Source organism: Bubalus bubalis, chromosome X (genome assembly GCF_019923935.1).
Source record: "Bubalus bubalis isolate 160015118507 breed Murrah chromosome X, NDDB_SH_1, whole genome shotgun sequence".
Lineage (NCBI taxonomy): Eukaryota > Metazoa > Chordata > Mammalia > Artiodactyla > Bovidae > Bubalus > Bubalus bubalis.
In genome coordinates, this window is record NC_059181.1 from 130621761 (window position 1) to 130638613 (window position 16853).

The 16853-nt window shown below is 38.4% G+C and overlaps 1 long non-coding RNA gene across 1 annotated transcript in view; it reads right to left on the minus strand.

Moving 5' to 3' along the window:
- Nucleotides 1–5543: 5543 nt before the first annotated feature.
- Nucleotides 5544–16853, minus strand: part of LOC123331844 — a 187961-nt gene continuing 176651 nt past the window's right edge. The window contains exon 4 of the long non-coding RNA XR_006548643.2: nucleotides 5544–7209. This is a non-coding gene — a long non-coding RNA (uncharacterized LOC123331844). The remainder of the gene's footprint in view (nucleotides 7210–16853) is intronic.

Consider the following 16853-nt stretch of genomic DNA (forward strand, 5'->3'; position numbering starts at 1 on the left):
TGCTGTGTTTTCATTTTCATTTATTTCAGTGTTGCCCTATTTTCCTTGTGATTTTCTTCTTTAACCATTGGTTATTTATGAGTGTATTTTTAAAAATTTACACACATTTGTGAATTTACCATATTTCTTTTATTGAGTTCTAATTTCATTCCTTTGCTTTTGAAGAACATGGCTCATATGATTTAATTCCTTAACATGTGGTCTGTCTTCAAGAATATTCCATGTGCAGGGGAATTCCCTGTTTAGTGGTTAGGACTCAAAGCCTTGGCTGCTGAGGGGCCAGGTTTTATCCCTGTTCAGGAAACTAGGATCCCATAAACCACGTGGTGTGGTCAATAATAATAATAATAATAAAAGTATGTTCCATATGCACTTGATTGTAAATTCTGTTTTTGTTAGGCAGAGTGATCTTTAGAAGTCTGTTTAGGACTGCTTAGTTCATTGTGTCATACAAGACTTCTATTTGCTTTTGATCTGCCTCACTGTCCTATCCATTATTGAAAGTGGGGCACTGAAATCCCCAAGTATTATAAATGATCTATTTTTCCCTTCAGTTCTCGCTAGTTTTGTTTCATGTATTTGAGTGCTTTGCTGTTAGGTGCCTACATGTTTATAATTGTTATATCTTTTTATGGATGCTTTTATCACTCTAAAATATTCTCCATTATTTCTATTAACAGCTTTTTTCTAAAGTCCATTTTGTCACTCCTGCTCTCTTCTGGTTAATGTTTGCATGGTGCATGTTTTTCAATTCTTTTTTTTGTTGGGGGGGTGTTTTGGAATCTAAAGTGTATTTTTCCTAGAGAGCATATGGTTGAATCATGTTTTTTGCCCATTCTTTCAATGTCTATCTTTCAGTTGAAGTTTTAATCCATATTTATGGAATGAGTATGTACTTTAGGGGGCTTCCCAGGTGGCGCTAGTGGTAAAAAATCCACTCTGTGCAGGAGATGCAAGATACCTGGATTCAATCTCTGGGTGAGAAAGATCCCCTGGAGCAGACAATAACAACCCACTCCAGTATTCTTGCCTGGGAAATTCCACAGACAGAAGAGCCTGGCAGATTAAAATTCAAGGGGTCACAAAGAGTTGGACATGACTGAACACACACACACACACACACACACATGTAATGAGTATGATGTACTGATGAGTTAGCATTTACATTTTCCATTTTGCTACTTGTTTTCTATATGTCTTTTATTTGTTAACTTTTATTTCTCTTTTCCTCTATCACCATCTTTTGTGATGAATAGATATTTTCTAGTATGCAATTTTAATTTCCTTCTTCAAGTATATACATTTTTTGCTTTCTTACTTAGTGGTTTTTCTAGGAATTATAATTAGCATGTTAATAATACCAACCTAGGTCAAATTAATACCAACTTAATATCAATTGTATAGAAAAACTTTACTTCTATCCTTTGTATGGTTATTGTCATACAAATTATATCTTTATGCATTGTGAATCCATTAACACAGATTTACAATTGTTTCTTTACATAGTTGTATGTTAAATTAGAAGAAAAAGCGAGGTCTAAAAAAAATCCATCATATTATCACTTATATTTACCCTTTCTACTGGTATTCATGTAGATTTGAGTTACTCTCTAGTGCCACTTTATTTCAGCATAAAGGACTTACAATAGTATTTCTTATAGACTAGGTTTTCCAGCCAAGAATTCTGTTTTGTTTACCTGAGAATGTATTAAATTCTTTAGTTTTGAAGGACTGTTTTGCTTAACATAAAACTTTCAGTTATAGTTTCTTAGTTTGGGCCCTTTGAAAATGTATTATCCCACTGCCTCCTGATGTACATGGTTTATAATAAAAGTTAGTTATTAACTTTACTGAGGGTCCTCTTTATGGATTAACTTGTTTCTATCGATGCTGTCAAGATTCTGTCTCTGTCTTTTGACAGTATGATTATGCTATGTCTAGGTATGGGTCTCTGAGTTTATTCTTCTGTAAGTTCATTGAGCTCCTTGGATGTATATATTAATGTTTCGCCTCACATTTGGGAAGCTTTCGGTGATTTTTCTTTCAAATATTCTTCCTATACTTTCCATTCTCTCATCTCCATTTAGACTTATTATGCATGGCTAGTATACTTTATGGTGTCCCACAGGTCACTTAGGCACTCTTTATTTGTATTCATTAGCATTTCTTTCTATTCTTCTGACTGGATAAATCCAATGGCTTCTTCTGTCTTCTCAAATACGCAATTGAGCTTCTATAGTGAATTTCTTATTTCAGCTTTTGTTACATTTCAACTCTGAAAATTCTGTTAGGTTCTCTTTTTTCCTAATTTATATCTCCTTATTGGTGTTCTCTATTTGGTGAGATATTGCTTTCATATCTTCCTTTATCCTTTAAACATGATTTCTTGTAATCCTTTGAACATATTTTAAATTGCTGATTTAAAATGTTTCTGCAGTAATTCCAAGATTTGATAGTTTCTATTGACTGCTTTATTCCCTGTGTACAGGCTATTCTTTTCTTGTTTCCTTGAATGTCTTGTAATTTTTGTTGAAAACTGGACATTTTGAATATTACAATGTGACAACTCGAAATTAGATTTTGTACCTTCCCAAGGGTTTTGTTGTTTTAGCTGTTTTGTTGCTATTATTTATTTTACTTTGAATTTTCTGAATTAGATCTGTAAATTTAATATTCTTTTTCATATGTGGCTACTGATATTTCTGCCTGGCTATCAATGTGGTCAAATAATGAGTATACAGAGATATCTTTAAAAGCCTGTCTCTTAGTCTTTGTTGAGGGCCTCTGTGTGCATATTTGGCCTCATTTCTAAAATTCATCCATAAAATTCACCTTAGCCTTCACTTTCTGCTTATGTAGAGCCTTGAGATTAGCCAGGTGAGAGATTAGGGCCTTCTCACTTCTTTCCTAGGCATGTTAACATTAACAACCCTACACATGCTTGTGAACTTCTAGATTCCCAAGAATATGTCAGAGGTTTTCAAAACCTCACTGTAAGATATCTCATTTCTCAATTTTTCCATTTAAGCTTTTTGAGGCACTAGTGGTAAAGAACTTGCCTGCCATTGCAAGTAGATGTAAGAGACACGGGTTCAATCCCTGGGTCAGGAAGATCCCCTGCAGAAGGGCATGGCAAACCATGCCAATATTCTTGCCTGGAGAATCCCATGGACAGAGGAGCCTGGTGGGCTATAGTCCATAGGTTCACAGAGAGTCAGAAACAACTGAAACAGCTTGGCACACATGCACATTTTTGATCCAACTGTTATCCACTACCTCAGCCAGCCATGATGCTCAAAAATTGCTTCTGATTATTTTCATAAACATGCCTGGGAAATAGACTGTTTTCATAGGGAGAGGTTTGAGTCTGAGTCAGATCAAAGTCAGCCTAGTGAGTAGTGTCATCCAAAGAGTCACCAAACAATTGAAATAAAGTCATTTCATTGGAAATGAGGATTTGGAGGAGCTCTGATCTTATTATGCTACATAGGCAATTAAGCTGCTAGTTTTCACTGTAATTGCAAGACATTGGTTTTCAAAGCTACCACAGAGTTGGAAAAGATGGGATGAGAATAGGACAAATTAAAATAAAATTCCTTGGTGGTTCAGATAGTAAAGATCCAACTGTAAGGCAGGAGATGCAGGTTTGATCCCTGGGTCAGGAAGATCCCCTGGAGAAGGGAATGGCTACCAACTCCAGTATTCTTGCCTGGAGAATCCCATGAACAGAGGAGCCTGGCAGGCTACAGTCCATTGGGTCGCAAAGAGTCAGACATGGAATGAGCTACTAACACATTCACTTTTCAAAATTCATTGTTCTCTTGCAGATTCAGCCATTTTATTGAATAAATGCTTACTGAATCACCACTTGCCTTTGAATAGTTCCTAGAGTTTAATAAAAGTTGATTTGCACCGTTTTTGTCAGTGTTTCTATTGATTTTATGGAGGAGAGAATTTTTGGAGGTCTTCATTCTACCACTTTTGCTGATGTCATTCAAAAATAAAAAAATAAAAAAACAAAATTTAGATATCAGAAATACATATCCCTTGGTCATGTACACACTGCTATATTTAAAACAAATAACCAACAATGACCTACTGTATAGCATATGGAACTGTGCTCAATGTTATGTGGCAATCTGGATGGGAGGGGGGTTTGTGGTAGAATGGATACATGTATACATATGGCTGAGTCCCTTTGTTGTTCACCTGAAACTATCACATCATCATTAATCGGCTATAGCCCAATACAAAATAAAACGTTTTTTTTTAAAAAAAAAAACAAAAAAGAAAGAAAGAAAAAATTATCTCTACCTAGCTTTTAGCATTTAGTTATTGTTTCATCTGAACATCAAAAAAATAAAAACACAAATTTTGTTTTGAAAAAGAAATACCTATCCTTGATGGAGATGTATGCCACCTCTGTAAAGTCCCATTTATTTTTTAATTATTGTGATTTCAAGCCCTGTAGATTTGTGTGAGTATTTTCAGTCATCCTAGTCAGCCTACTTTCCTTAATATTTATGATATGCTTCATTAACTATAAGGCCAATGACTAGAAGTAGCTAAAGAAAGAAAGAATGAGTGGTGAAAATAAATAACAAGTATCTAAGTACTTCTTGAGCCTACAAAAGTAGGCATCTATACAATTGAATGTCTCCCAAAGCACCTGCTGCCCATAGTCATCCACCAGCTCAGACAGTAAAAAATCTGCCTGCAATGGAGGAGACCTGGGTTCAATCTCTGGGTCAAGAAGATCCCCTGGAGAAGGGAATGGCACCCTCTCCACAATTCTTGCCTGGAGAATCCCATGGAGAGAGGAGCCTGGTAGGTTATAGTCCATGAGGTTGCAAAGAGTCAGACATTACTGAACAACAAACACACATACATACAAAATGAAAAGAGAACCTATAGAATGAGAGAAAATGTCTGTAAATGATGAGAGCAATGAGGTCTTAATTTCCAAAATATAAAAACAGCTCATACAACTCAACAACAAAACAAATAAACAACTCTACTCCAAAATGGGCAGAAGACCTAAATAGACTTTTCTCTAAAAAAGATATGCTAATAGGCACATGAAAAGATGCTCAACAAATCAAAACTATAATGAGATACCACCTCACGCCAGTCAGAATGGTCAGCATTAATAAGTCTACAAATAACAAATGGTGGAGAATATATGGAGAAAAGGTAATCCTCCTACAATGTACAACCCTCCTACAAGCCACTGTGGAAAACAGTATAGAGGTTCCTCAGAAAGCTAAAAATAGAATTACTATATGATCCTGCAACCCCATTCCTGGTTATATATCGGAACAAAACTATAATTCAAAAAGATACATGCAACTCTACGCTCATAGCAGCACTATTCACAGTAGCCAAGACATGGGAACAACCTTTATATCCATCAATAGATGAATGGATAAAGAAGATGTGATACATATACAGAATGGAATATTACTCAGCCATTAAAAGAATGAAATAATGCCATTTGCAGAAACATGGATGCAACTAGAGATTATCATACTAAGTTAACTAAATCAGAAAAAGAAAGACAAATACCATATGATTTCACTTATATGTGGAACCTAAAATATGACACAAATGAATCTATCTATGAAACAGGATCACAGACATAGTGAACAGACTGGTGGTTGCCATGGGGGGAGTGGGGAGGAAGAGAGTATATGGTTGGGGTTAGCAAGCTATTATATATGGACTGTATCAACAAGGTCTTACTATGTACCACAGGCAAATATATTCAATATCCTGCAATAAACCACAATGGAAAAGAATATTAAAAAGGATGTATAAATATGTATAAGTAAATCACTTTGTTGTACAGCAGTAATTAACACAACATTGTAAATCAACCATATTTCAATAAAAAAAAAAGTTACAGAAGGGAAGTAAGAAAATCTGTACAGACATTAGTGATAATAGAGAATGATAGACAAATTCATTGACAAAAAAACTCTGCTACCTGTGCCTTTTAACATTCAGGATGATTAACAGCATTCCCATATATTTCCTCAGAGAAGGCAATGGCAACCCACTCCAGTACTCTTGCCTGGCATGTATTTCCTTTCTCTAAGCTACTTCAGCAAAGTGGTATATCTTTGAATACGCTTTCAGCAGATTATGTATGGCTAGTCAAAGACACAAAACCTTAGTAAGCCAAGGCATAATACCATCTTCTTAAGCACTGATTTTCTTTCTCCCTTTCTTTCTGTCTTACTTTCCCTCAGGTTCTTGGATGATAGCTGAGAAGCTGCAATTATACTGAGTAAGCTGCTTCTACTCAACCAGTTGAAGTAATCTTAAAATCTGCACAATGGTACATCAGCACCAAATGGTGCTTGAACTAAATCTCCTAGCTCACTTCCTACCCAGAAATAGCGGGAGAAGTGCATTAATAAGGAAATATTTCAATCATCACTGATGAATGTTTCTGCCTACAGATACAGTGGGCTTAGAGGGCTAATGTTTATAACAGTGAACAAGTGACAGTTTCATCCCAGGTAGTCCCAGTTAACAAGAATGGTCTGGACAAGCATTTGCTTATATTTAATGAGATGTCAGCCATTACTCATGCCATTTGAAAGCCATGAGTAAGTGATAATGTTACACGTTTCAGAGGGTGGACCTATGCTCCTGTAAAACTTATTTATCAACACATATAATAAATAATTTAACTTGATTTTAGAAATTATTTTCCTTTCCATTTGAAGTACAAACAGAACTCAGGCTAAAGAACTTTCTAATTGGCTTTTTCTTTGCTTTGAGTTATTAGAGCCTGTTTGGTTTATATTTAATTAATGAATCTGTTATTTTTCAATATACTTACTTGGTGGGTGAAGCAATGAAGAGAATACTAGCAAGCAAAGAGAATAGAGTCAAATGAGTATAATCCACAACACGAACACCACGTAAGTAAACTTTCTAGCGCTGACTGTACTTGAAATGCCCTTATAAAAAGCCACCACTTTGAATAGCTCTTGCTTTTCTCTTCAAACAAGAAAGAACTCAAGAAGGGGCTCAAGGAGATTGGAAGAGAAATGTGTGTTGACAGATGGGCGAGCCTTCCAGTGCTCTGCTGCCAGGTAAAATGAGTCCACTGGAGTTGCAATCCGTTTCTTCCACAGCTGCAAGGCGGCTGGAGGCACATTTCACTACTTGTTAGTGCAGACCCAGTCCATTTGGAAACTGTCACGGGAAATAACAATTTGACGTTTAATAATTCATTCGTTGCTAAAGCCAATATTTTGGAATGGTATGTGAGGCATCCCACATTTAATAGCAGGAGTTTGAGCTATTGCTGGCAAGGTCATAACAACTTATTGGGCTTTGAGGCTTGAAATCTAATAGCACAAAAAAAGATGACTTTTTATATACACATGACAGCTCATACAAAATTCTGCTCTTTCAGTTTTCCAATAATGTAAAAACTTCCTTTTAAGAATTAACAATGTGTTAGTGAAAACACATAGGGTTTATAAACTATTCCTTTCCTAGATCATACTTGCAGAAATAGTTAAAATTACTCATGTGATGAAGATGAAAAGAGAGAGGGAGAAAATTAAAATATTCACTGTGCCAAACACTTTATACATATTTATCATTTCATTCTCAAAACAAACTTGTGATGTTGGTTATTGCTCCCATTTTACACATAAAGAAAATGAGGTTACAAAAACAACCTCGTCTGATGTATTTTGTATTCAATCACAACATACAATTTACAGCATTTGAACTACTGCAGGATACAAAATATAGTTATATTTGTTTCTAGACTACTGCTTGGGTAAGGACTAACGTCAGCCCCTGTACTAGACAGTGCTTCGATTGAGTTGCAAAAAAATGAAATAACTAGTGAATTAACTGGATTTTTATGCACTGGAGAAGGAAATGGCAACCCACTCCAGTGTTCTTGCCTGGAGAATCCCAGGGACAGGGGAGCCTGGTGGGCTGCCTTCTATGGGGTCGCACAGAGTCAGACACAACTGAAGCGACTTAGCAGCAGCAGCAAAGGCAGGTTGGTCTAATTCCAAAGTCTATATAACTTTCTTCATATCATGCTGTTCCTCAACACTGTAGGCTTATATTACCTAAGATTAATGGTCATTGGGAAAGTTTTGATGGTTAATGAATACAATTTTTTAAAAGATAAAAGCAAAGAATATCACTTCAATTCATGGAGGAATGCTAAACATCTGCCCTTATGAATGTATCCTTTTCTATTATTTTATTTGTTTATTTATTTTTGGCTGTGCTAGGTCTTTGTTGCTGTTCAGGCTTTTCTCTAGTGACCATGCACAGGCTTCTTATTGTAGTGGCTTCTCTTGTTAATCACAGACTCCAGGTGCATGGGCTTCAGTAGTTGCAGCACATGGGCTCAATAGGTGCAGTTCACAGACTCAATAGTTGTGCCACACAATCTTAGTTGCTCTGCGGCATGTGGGATCTTCCCAGCTCTGGGATTGAACTCATGTATCCTGCATTGGCAGGCAGATTCTTTACCACTGAGCCACCAGGGAAGCCCTGTATCCTTGTATTTTGTATTATAACAGTTAAAAATGGTTTGTTAAGAAAGAGGAGCAAGCATTCGAACCCCTGGGAACCATGTATGTGTCTCTAAAAAGAGAAAAGAATTTTGGGGAAATCTAGAGCTCCCTCAAACTATTTTGAAATTTTGCTTAGGACTGATGGCATTTGAAGAAAAGCCAAGAAGCAGAACTTCTGCAGTCTGATGATCCAACATACAGTTTTATTTTTCTAGATTAACATGTGATGGCTAGCAGCAAATCGGGATAATGAATTTGTTCCCATGGCTATTTTAATGTGATCAGTGTCAATTTAATAGCAACTTTCCCATTGGATTAGCATATACCAAAGCACTCAAAAACCAAATGCAGGTGAGCAACCCACAGGGCTGCTGATGGCATTATGCCAACAAGGACTAAAACAAATGAACACAGTTACCATTCACTTAGCAATAGTAGCCTTATGTATAGTTAGAGTAGATGGTTATTCAAATGCCATGATATGAGCCATTCTTCTCCCCCAAATATCTTATTGTTCATATTTCCCCCATATCATAGTGCCTCGAATTCTTCCACTGAAAATATAGTCTTTGGGTTAAATATTACCCCTTCTAAGGGCTTCCCTGGTGGCTCAGTCGGTAAAGAATCTGCCTGCAATGTGGGAGAGCCAGGTTGGATCCCTGGGTTGGGAAGATCCCCTGGAGAAGGAAATGGCAACCCACTCCAGTATTCTTGCCTGGAGAATTCCATGAACAAAGGAGCCTGGTGGGCTATAGTCCAGAGAGTTGCAAAGAGTAGGATACAAGTGAAGTGATATAGCATGCAGATATCCATTTAGAAATTAAAACATTTCCAGAAGAATAACATATGAAATTCCTTATCACAATTCATCATATACTTTTCTTCTGTGATAAGATAACAGAGTCCCACATATTGGAATGGGATAATGGGTTGCTATAGGACATCAAAGAAAAATCTTAACTACCTTTTATTTTGATTATAGGCACTGAGCCAAATTAAAAAAAAAAATCAACAAAATGAAACAAACAAAAATGCCTCACTTGGCCCTTTATTTTGCCCCTTCTCTAATAGTCAGCAACTTCTATAGCTATGGATAGAAAATCAGACAAATAATTTTGACACTCTAGTGCCATGGCCAATGTAGAAAGAGGCATGAATTACAGTGTTGATAAAAGTTCTGTCATAACTGTCACTTGGAAAAGGCTCTCAAATACATATTTGGGGAGAGAATTAAGATCCATGGCACAACTAAAGGATACAATATTTGACACTAACTATAAAGGTAAAAAGGTTTTTCCAAGGAAGAAGAAAGAAGTGTGGACTGGAGCAACCAGGGAAACTTAATGAAAGAAGGAAGACCTGAGCTGACTTTTTTCATCCCCAAACCCAGAATGCAATATAGGAGTGATAGTTAGCGAAATGGTTTCATCTCTTGTGCTAATTCCAAAAAATAGATAGTGGCTGCTGCTTGCCTAAAGCACTATGCTGAGAAGGATGCCAAAAACTGCTTCCAGGCTTGGCATAAAAGAGCTCCATGATCAATTAAGTGATACCTGCCATGGCTACAAGCATCTTACCTGGGTATGGAAGCAATAGCTCTCCAAGGACAATTTTGAGCTGATACTGATAAAATCAAACATCAGAACCCCACCTAGGCTAATCTAAATCAATAGAATATATTCTCCACCACTGGGAAATTCTTATTTCCTACAGTTACAGAATTTTATTTTATTTTTTAAATTTAAATTTATTTATTTTAATTGGAGGCTAATTACTTTACAATATTGTATTGGTTCTGCCACACATCAACATGAATCCACCACGGGCATACACATCTTCCCCATCCTGAACCCCTCTCCCTCCTCCCTCCCCGTACCATCCCTCTGGGTCATCCCAGTGCATCAGCCCCAAGCATCCTGTATCCTGCATCAAACCTGGACTGGCAATTCGTTTCTTATATGATATTATACATGTTTCAATGCCATTCTCCCAAATCATCCCACCCTCTCCCTCTCCCACAGAGTCCAAAAGACTGTTCTATACATCTGTGTCTCTTTTGCTATCTAGCATACAGGGTTATCATTACCATCTTTCTAAAGTCCATATATATGCGTTCAGTTCAGTTAAATTGCTCAGTTGTGTCCGACTCTTTGCAACCCCATGAATCGCAGCATGCCAGGCCTCCCTGTCCATCACCATCTCCCAGAGTTCACTCAAACTCACATCCATCAAGTCGGTGATGCCATCCAGCCATCTCATCCTCTGTCGTCCCCTTTTCCTCCTGCCCCCAATCCCTCCCAGCATCAGAGTCTTTTCCAATGGGTTAACTCTTCGCATGAAGTGGCCAAAGTACTGGAGTTTCAGTTTTAGCATCATTCCTTCCAAAGAATACCCAGGGCTGATCTCCTTTAGAATGGACTGGTTGGATCTCCTTGCAGTCCAAGGGACTCTCAAGAGTCTTCTCCAACACCACAGTTCAAAAGCATCAATTCTTCAGCGCTCAGCTTTCTTCACAGTCCAACTGTCCCATGCATACATGACCACTGGAAAAACCATAGCCTTGACTAGACGGACCTTTGTTGGCAAAGTAATGTCTCTGCTTTTCAATATGCTATCTAGGTTGGACATAACTTTTCTTCCAAGGAGTAAGCGTCTTTTAATTTCATGGCTGCAATCACCATCTGCAGTGATTTTAGAGCCCAGAAAAATAAAGTCTGACACTGTTTCCCCTGTTTCCCCATCGATTTCCCATGAAGTGATGGGACCAGATGCCATGATCTTCGTTTTCTGAATGTTGAGCTTTAAGCCAACTTTTTCACTCTCCTCTTTCACTCTAATTAAGAGGCTTTTTAGTTCCTCTTCACTTTCTGCCATAAGGGTGGTTTATACTGTATTGGACATCACCAGATGGTCAACACTGAAATCAGACTGATTATATTCTTTGCAACCAAAGATAGAGAAGCTCTATACAATCAGCAAAAATAAGACCGGGAGCTGACTGTGGCTCAGATCTGAACTCATTATTGCCAAATTCAGACTTAAATTGAAGAAAGTAGGGAAAACCACTAGACTATTCAGGTATGACCTAAATCAAATCCCTTATGATTATACAGTGGAAGTGAGAAATAGATTAAGGGACTAGATCTGATAGAATACTTGATGAACTATGGACAGAGGTTCGTGATATTGTACAGGAGACAAGGATCAAGACCATCCCCATGGAAAAGAAATGGAAAAAAGCCACAGTCAGCTCCCGGTCTTATTTTTGCTGACTGTATAGAGCTTATATATATCTATATCTATATCTATATCTATATATATATTTAAAATATATATATTTAATAATTTTTGTGACTTTTTTTTTCTTTTCTTTAATATTGTATTTTTGAAAATCCAACCTCTACTCTAGATTTTTAATCCTTGCTTTTTGGTATTTGTTATCAATTTTGTACCTTTAAGAACCCAATCTTCATTACTCATTTTTTTACTTGGGAGCAAGATCACTGGCCTGACTTATCTCTCCCCCTTTGGACTCTCCTTTTTCTCTACCAGGTCGCCTCTATCTCCTCCCTCCATATATATATGTGGAGTTTGCTTTAAAAAAATAAGTTCTCTCTTTTTTTTTTTTTTTTTGCAAAGTAATAGGTTATAAAAATGAAAATTAAAGGAGTAATAGAGGACTTAAAAATTAAAAATATTTAAAAAAAAGAATGATAGTAAAAATATATCTAGGATTTTCTCTGGTGTTGTGGGCAGTGCGGAGTCAGTTCATTTTCAGATAATTCCTTGGTCTGGATTATATTTCTCAAGCTCTATAGGCCCCTTCCTACGTAGTTGGTACTAACTACAGGGTTTTAATCTACTGCATCTGTCACTTCCAAGGCAGTTCCCTCTGTTTTAGCTTCTTCTGTTTGCTGGTTTCTTCAGTGTCTGATTTCCACCCTGACACAAGGGATGGTGTGGACACATTTTTAGGCTCACTTGTTCAGTTGCACTGTGGGGAGGGAGGGACGCTGCAAACAAATAACACTGGCGTGTGCTCGCAGTGTCTCAGCCACACTGGGCCGGCCCCCGCTCACAGCGCATGTGCCCTCCCTGCCCACACTGCTCAGGCTCTAGGTTGCTCCTCCAGGAACCGTCTGAGGCCGGCCCTGGGCTGCATGCACCTCCCAGGTCTAAGTCACTTAGGTTCAGGCACTCAGGTAGTCCTCAGAGGCGCAGACTCTGTTGGGCCTGCATTTTGTGCCCTTCCCAGATCCGAGCAGCTCAGGTGATGAGGTGTTTGGTGAGCGTGGTCACTGCGACTTATCACCTCCCCCGTCCCTGCCGCTTGGTTTTCTTGGTGTACGACAAGTGCAGCTTCTCAGGCGGATGTTGATCGTCCAGAACCCCAAGAAGTCTCAGTTAGCAAAGAAGCCTGCTTGTAGTTTGGTAGATAATGTATCTCTGGGGCTGTGATTGCCCCCTTCTGGCTCTGGCTGCCTGTCACCAGAGGGGAATGGTCTGCAGCCAACTAGCTCTGTTCAGTCCTTTGTTCTGTGAGCGGGCCTGGTGGTGTCTTAGGTTAGGGCTTTTCTTATGGTAGCTATCCCACAGTCTGGTTTGCTAGCCCAAGTTAGTTCCCTCAGACTGCCCTTGTGGCATTCAGGCCCGGTCCTTATGCTACGCAATGCAGCCCGCGCCTCCCTGCGCAGCCCCTGCTTGCTAGTGGCGGGTGCAGGGATCTGTGCTGCTTCTTCACTGGGGGAGTTACCATTGAGCACATAATCTGTAGGTTTTAATTATTTGTTTATTTTTCCTCCCAGTTACGTTGCCCTCTGTGGTTCCAAGGCTCGCCACAGACTTGGCAGTGAGAGTGTTTCCTGGTGTTTGGAAACTTCTCTATTTTTTTAAGACTCCCTTCCCGGGATGCAGCTCCGTCCCTCCCTCTTTTGTCTCTTTTTTTGTCTTTTATATTTTTTCCTACCTCCTTTCGAAGACACTGGGCTGCTTTTCCGGTTGCCTGATGTCCTCTGCCGGCATTCAGAAGTTGTTTTGTGGGATTTACTCAGCGTTTAAATGTTCTTTTGATGAATTTGTGGGGGAGAAAGTGGTTTCCCCATCCTATTCCTCCACCATCTTAAGACCGCCCCAGTTACAGAATTTCAAATGGGGGAATTTCCATAACCATTTCTCAGCATTACCTCTTTTAATAGGTAGGCAGGTGCCACTCTGCAACATGGAAAATTTTAATGTTTGGTTTAGTTGAGTTCAAGCCAGGTTTAATGGTTTAAAAAATAATTAACATGGGCTCAGATAAAAAAATTATATATGCGGTGAGAATGTTAAAACACAGGCTGCTTAAATGTCTGAGAACTAAAAGGATCTACCTCCATTTGGTGCCAATTTCTGGCTCCACACCAGATGGGCCTACTAATGGCTGTGGTTTTTTGGGTTCTAAGAGGAATTGGAGGGACAGAAAAGTTTCATCTTAATGCTTTTCCTCACTACCTTCAGCATGACTCTTCTCATAATTACATCTCCTCAAAAATCAGAGCACTTTAAGTCTTTTTCAGTATACCCTTGGTATTTATGAATTTAAATTATATTTAAATATATTATGTTGAGTGAGTTTTGCTTTAATCCCCAACAAATCGTCATGTTTCCCTTTAAGAGAACACTTTGCATTCTGTTGTCATAGCAACAAAATGTGCCAGTAGGCTGAAAAGCTGACATTTCCCCCTGATTTTTATTATTCATGATGCAGATACCATTTCCCCCCATCACCTCCATCAGCACTAAAGGGTCTCTCCATTTAAATGTAAATTGACCATAAAAAGATAAAAGGTTCCAATTTTACTGGCCATGAAAGGTGACTGTCTTTGCCATGTTTTTTTTTTTTTTTTTTTCTTTCTTCTATGCTTCTGATTCAATACTTCTATAAAGGAGATGCTCTTTAAAAGTTGAAGAGACATTTTCTATTCCACCAAAATCTGGAACCTTTCTTATGTACATAATATGCAAAAAGAGAAGAAAATTGTTCTTACCAACAGAGGTATAACCCTGGCTAATAGTTATACGCATCAGTTTACACTATTCAAAATATTTGCACAAACATCTTAACCAGTTCTCTCTTGTGATCTCTAAACAAGCTCAAAATGCAATGCCTTCTCAATAATATTCAAAACAAAGGCACACACAACTAGCCTGTTTCTGATTTAGAAATGATACATTCACACATCCTTCAGGAGGAATTCATAAAAAGGTAGTTTTTTATGCATATAAATCTCTTTGAGACCAGAGAAGGCAGACTTCCCTTTAACTTCATCCAACCACTCTTCCTCATTACCCATTCAGCATGTTTCCTTCTTTCCAGAATACAGGATACAAAGAAGATACAAACATTAGCCCATTCTATAGTTGAAAGGTATGAAACCATGGAAGCAAATACATTCAGTGAACTTTGTTTACTGTGTCCATTTATATTTTTATATTTCATAAAGGTAAACAAAGAATAATGTTTTTCCTTTTCAGTATTTATGGAAACTAATGGATAAGGCTAAGAACTGGATCGGAACATGAACATATATGTACTGAAAAACTAAATCACTGTATGAATTTGGGAGAATGATTTCTTAAAAGCATGGGAAGAATTTCCCACAGTTAACCCCAACTCTAAGCCATTAAAATGTTAAACTATTATACATGCATTTCAGTAGAGTGATCCTACAACTAATCAGAAGGCTATGAGTAAGGAATAGAAATTCCCTTCATTTCTCCTAATTATCCTGAAAACAGTTAATCACTCAGTCATGCCCAACTCTTTGTGACCCCATGGACGGTAGCCCACCAGGTTCCTCTATCCGTAGAATTCTCCAGGCAAGAATACTGTAGTGGGTTGCTATTTCATCCTCCAGGGGATCTTCCTGACCCAGGGATCGAACCGAGGTCTCCCGAATTGCAGGCAAACGCATGAGCAACTGAGTTACCAGAAGACTTTCCTAAATTCACAAGTGCATGTTCTTGCCTTCAGTTCAGTCACTCAGTCTTGTCCAACTCTTTGCAACCCCATGAATCGCAGCACACCAAGCCTCCCTGTCCATCATCAACTCTCTGATTTACCCAAACTCATGTCCATCAAGTCAGTGATGCCATTCACCCAACTCATCCTCTGTCTTCCTGTTCTCCTCCTGCCCCCAATCCCTCCCAGCATCAGGGTCTTTTCCAATGAGTCAACTCTTCTCATGAGGTGGCCAAAGTATTGGAGTTTCAGCTTCAGCATCAGTCCTTCCAATGAACGCCCAGGACTCATCTCCTTTAAGGATGGACTGGTTGGATCTCCTTGCAGTCCAAGGGATTCTCAAGAGTCTTCTCCAACACCACAGTTCAAAAGCATCAATTCTTCAGCACTCCACTTTCTTCACATTCCAACTCTCACATCCATACATGACCACAGGAAAAACCATAGCCTTGACTAGACAGACCTTTGCTGGCAAAGTAATGTCTGTTTTTGAATATGCTATCTAGGTTGGACATAACTTTCCTTCCAAGGAGTAAGTGTCTTTTAATTTCATGGCTGCAATCACCATCTGCAGTGATTTTGGAGCCCAAGAAAATAAAGTGTGACACTGTTTCCACTGTTTCCCCTCGATTTCCCATGAAGTGATGGGACCACATGCCATGATCTTCGTTTTCTGAATGTTGAGTTTTAAGCCAACTTTTTCACTCTCCTCTTTCACTTTCATCAAGAGGCTTTTTAGTTCCTCTTCACTTTCTGCCATAAGGGTGGTATCATCTGCATATGTGAGGTTATTGATGCTTCTCCCAACAATCTTGATTCCAGCTTGTGCTTCTTCCAGCCCAGCGTTTCTCATGATGTGCTTTGCATATAAGTTAAATAAGCATGTTGACAATATACAGCCTTGACGTACTCCTTTTCCTATTTGGAACCAGTTGGTTGTTTCATGTCCAGTTTTAACTGTTGTTTCCTGACCTGCATATAGTTTTCTCAAGAGACAGATCAAGTGTTCTGGTAGTCCCATCTCTTTCAGAATTTTCCACAGTTCATTATGATCCACACAGTCAAAGGCTTTGGCATAGTCAATAAAGCAGGAATACATGTTTTTTCTGGAACTCTCTTGCTTTCTCAACCATCCAGCGGATGTTGGCAATTTGATCTCTGGTTCCTCTGCCTTTTCTAAAACCAGTTTGAACTTCTGGAAATTCACGGTTCACATATTGCTGAAGCCTGGCTTGGAGAATTTTGAGCATTACTTTACTAGTGTGTGAGATGAGTGCAATTGTGCA